Consider the following 4,917-nt stretch of genomic DNA (forward strand, 5'->3'; position numbering starts at 1 on the left):
CTGCATAAACCACACTGCATCTTTTACTGAACGATTACTTGTTAATCATTCAGTTGGAGAGTGGGGTAGGATAGGGGGATTGGTAACATATATTCAGCAGCAACAGCTGCTGCTGCTAAGTTGCTTCAGTCATGTCTGACTCTGTGCGATGCTGTAGATGGCAGCCCACTAGGCTCCTCTGTCCCTGGATTCTCCAGGCAAGAACACTGGAGCACTGGAGTGGGTTGCCATTTCCTTTTCCAATGCATGAAAGTGAAAAGTGAAAGTGAAGTCACTCAGTCATGTCTGACTCTTAGCGACCCTATGGACTGCAGCCCACCAGGCTCCTCCATGCATGGGATGTTCCAGGCAAGAGTACTGGAGTGGGTTGCCATTGCCTTCTCCATATTCAGCAGCTAAATAAGTACATATCATATACTTTGGGGGAACTGTTTCCATTTTGAGTGTCTTTCTTCTCTTCTTGGGATGTTCCATTGATTTACTGCTCACTGGGATTTTAATTTAGATTTTGTCAGTTTGTGGAAGCAGACCTTTCCAAGTAACTCATCTATCCCTCCTAAATATACTCCATATGTCTATATTATGGAAACAATATATTTAAAATATCTGAATAGCTCTATAATAAAAAATGCTTTTAATAACAGTACAAACTAGAGGAAATAAACCAATTAGACTGAGTTATGTCAGCTCTCAAGGAGTTGGTGAATAATACAGAAAGAAACAACACTAATATTCTATGAACTAGATGGGTTTCTGTATTCTGTGAAGTACCCTGTGATGTATAAATGGTTCCCATAAAGAAGGGGCGTCTGGGAGTATAAGGGAGGCTTAAGTGAAAAGGCATTGTCTTGGGTCATTTAATCTGATAGAATTAAAACTGGAGTAATTTTTCTCTTGTCACTATTTCCTTAATTATTTTTATGTTTATATATTTTTTATTCTTATATTGTTCAGTGTTCAGTGTTAGTCACTCAGTTGTGTCTGACTGTTTGTGACCCCATAGACTATAGCCCACCAGGCTCCTCTGTCTATGTAATCTCCAGGCAAGAATACTGGAGTGGGATGCCATTTCCTTCTCCTATCATATTGCATACTTTGCTATTAAGTCTGGATGTAAAGCATTTAATGTTCAGACCCTAGCAAATTCATTTCATGTGTAACATAAACATAAGCATGCGTGCACACATACATTTGCACACAGCATTGTCCATAAATCAATAGTCAAACTGCATACATATTATTCCCAGAACACTGGGATCCTGTTCAGGTCCAGGACGGTACTGGAATCAGATCACAGACACTGTCTGTGTCACCAGATAGTACTGGTGACACAGATCACAGGAATGAAATGGGATGTGAGAAGCTGGGTTCACGGACACTGAATATGTAAAAATGTATGGAGGACTTGACCTGTCTCTCTATCTGGTGCCTGGGGCAAATGTGTTCTTTGGGTCCTGAACATACAAACATTTTGCCTAAAAAATGCATGATAAACACCGTGTGATATATAGTAATTTATCAATGAGCATTTAAGATAATGAAGAGAGAACAATTAATTATATATTTGGTTATTGTCTAATCACTGCATGTAAAGGTTCTTTGTAGTTTCCAGGTACTTTCTTCTTCCTGTTCAGCTCCATGAACTACTTGCTTTTTAACTGAGAAGACAGGCCATTTCTGGCCATTTCAAGTCTCCTGCTACAAAAGAAGGTTCTGATGTGGTTATTATTTACTATGACATGGCTGTTCAGAACAATACAGAACATCTTGTTTCTAGCATTTCCAAATTCCATTTGTTTAATGCTGATTGAATCATTAGTATGCTGCTGCATTCTCCATTGTATTACCTGTGGATAAGAGCTTCCAATGACTCTTCAAAAGTTCTTTCTGTGTTTCATTGATGATGACTACAAATGCCAGGTTTAACCAGATCCTCCAGGAAAATGTGAATTATTTTTTTGCTGTTTATATTCCATTCATTTTTTGGACTTTATAACACTAATGTAGAAAGACACATCTTTTGCCACCTAAAATATTTAATCCCTAATGACTGCATGTCTAGAAGATGGTCTCTTTCAGTTCTTACTGCGTTGTTTCCTTTCACACTGTGTCACCAGCTTGTAGAATAGGTGAGGTGTCTGTAGTAAAATGAGAAGGACATTCTCACCCCTGTAAGGAATACCCCTACCTCATCTGGCCTTATTTAACGTTGACTCAGGGTGGCATGTCATCATTTCAGTTGGCTATAATGGTCAAAAATCCTTTGTAGTATACAGATGTAATCACTTAGCTGACAAGTGGTATGGAGCTTGCAGAGAGAGTGGGATGGTCAGTCACTCTGGGTACCAGGGCCATGGTGAGGAAGGCAGTAAGGTAAAGGAGGTCTGCTGCTCCCACTACTACCTTCAAGTGCTGTAGCTAGGAAGCAGCATGAGAGTGTACATGTAGACAGTTGAAAGACAGTGAACAGTTCTAACACGTAGTTCAAGCCCAGCATTTCAGAATGGACCGTTGGTAGACTAGAACCCTGAATTCATCCTATGTCTGTCATGAATGATGAGTGAGAAACACCTCCAACCAGCATGTCAGAACCCTTCTGGTGGCTTCATCTCATGTGATTCCATGAAAGAAAGTCTATGCTGTCCAGAAAGACAAAACTGCTGACGAAGTTGCTCTCCTGAAACAAGGTCCCAGGATCCAGCGATGAGATCCCAAGACAACCTGATAGACATGGGTCACAGAGCCCCTTAGGGCAAATGTCTAACTCCATAAGGTGGTGGGTGTTGAAAAAAGAGAATCAGAGTCCTCTGAAGAGGAGAATTAATGATGAGGCCTATGTGTGCTTGGTCCAAGTTCAAGGCACCCTGCACAGTTTTGCTATCTCTTGCTGGCCCCAAGCAGCAGAAGTGAATTTAGAACAATTTGGGGAAGCTACTCCAAAGCACACGAGCTTCCCTGGTGGTTCAGATGGTAAAGCGTCTGTCTACAATGTGGGAGACCCGGGTTTAATCCCTGGGTCGGGAAGATCTCCTAGAGAAGGAAATGGCAACCCACTCCAGTATTCTTGCCTGGAAAATCCCATGGATGGAGGAATCTGGTAGGCTACAGTCCATGGGGTCGCAAAGAGTCAAACACGACTGAGCGACTTCACTTCACTCCAAAGCACAGAGTTGCCCTGAGAATGGAGCTTAGGGCGGGAACTCTGCTCAGCCAGGCCCAAGCATAGCACTGCAGTTTGACTGTGAACCATTTCAGGGCCAGCATTACTGTTCACTTCATTCTCCATTGTGTACACTATTACTTTTACATTGAATTTTCCCCAATATCATAAGGAGATTTAATCACAAAGTTGCTTTTTTTATGTGTCACAGACCACTTAGTATCATTGACAGAGAAATGAGAAAGCATTGTCTTTATTTAGTCTGTTTATGTATGGTATAAATATGAATGACCAGGGAGCTAGTCAGTCCTCAGCACTCAGGATTTAGTCACTCTTTGCTACTGTTCTGCTTGCACCTGCAGCAGAGTTTCTGTAGTCTCCTTTTTCTCATTACCAACACTGAACCTAGGTTACTTGCTCTGTCTTCCACTTTCCTAGCTATCTCTACATGGAACTATTATTGGATTGTCACTTATATACACCAAGTATTTTCTATCCAGATGTCCTGCAAGAGTTAAGAGTTTGTGGTCAAAATAATTTATCTGAGTGATCATTTCTTGTTACCTCTATGCATGCACGCTAAGTTGCTTCAGTCATGTCGAACTATGTGCAACCCAATGAACTGTAGCCCCAGGCTCCTCTGTCCATGGGATTCTCCAGGCAAGGATACTGTAGTGGGTTGCTGCGTCCTCCCCCAGGGCATATTCCTGACCCAGGGATCAAACTTGTGTCTCTTATGTCTCCTTCATTGGTTCAGTTCAGTTCAGTCGCTCAGTCGTGTCTGACTCTCCGTGAGGTAGGAGGGTACTTTACCACTAGAGCCAACTTGTTACCTCTAAATGATGCTAAATGCAGATACGCTTTATGCACAAAGTTCTTGCCTTTCTTTGAACTTTGGTTTTCTTATTTGTAAAATACAGGAGGTAGATTATATCTCTCCATCTTTAAAATTCTAAGTTCACATAAAATTTTAGGGACATGAGGCAGAGGCCTAAACAAAACAAAACAATTTATAACTCAGGCAGACAGGCCTAAGGAAATTCTATAACGTGTTATAGGATACAAGAATTGTACTTAGCCAGTGTTAAATTTCAGATCAAGAGCTGACAGATTTACAGAAATTGCAACATATGTTGTTGCTTTCCTTGTCTTATTGGCTATATCTTTCCTAGTTTCCAGATAACTAACTCTGAAGAGCTTTGAATATTTTGCCTATCTTCGATCAACCTAGACAGTGGTTCTAAAACACAGGATATGATAGAGACTTCTGATTTCTACACAAGAGTGTCCTGGTTAGTCACAAATTTCAAATCAGTGCTCTTTTTACCTAGTTTAAGCAAACCTCACTTTCCAACTGTATCTAGAGTTTGCAAATGAGACTATATATGTGAAATCTACAGGGTTAATAAATTACAGTGAGATAATTCTGGACTTAACACCAAGATTGTTCTTATTCTTAAACCATAGAATGATCCTGATTCCTTTTTAAGTGTTCTGAAGTCCTGTATATCTGAAGGTATATGGTATAGAAAACAAGAAAAATTTGAAGTTGAACTCAAGGAATTAGACATAGGAAAGATGATTATTCACATCTAAAATGACTTTTTTGGTGGGCCACCGCCCGCCTCCCTGGGGGCGAGGTGTGGCCCGCCCTGCCGCTCATGGGGACAGAGGTTCAGTGCGGAGAGCCCTATTTCCTGGGACACTGGGACATGACCGGAAAGGCGGATATCCCCTCGCCAGTCACATACCTGCAC

The sequence above is a fragment of the Moschus berezovskii genome, chromosome 14 (assembly GCF_049115385.1).
Source record: "Moschus berezovskii isolate FMDL1 chromosome 14, NW_MosBer_1.0, whole genome shotgun sequence".
Taxonomy (NCBI): Eukaryota; Metazoa; Chordata; class Mammalia; order Artiodactyla; family Moschidae; genus Moschus; species Moschus berezovskii.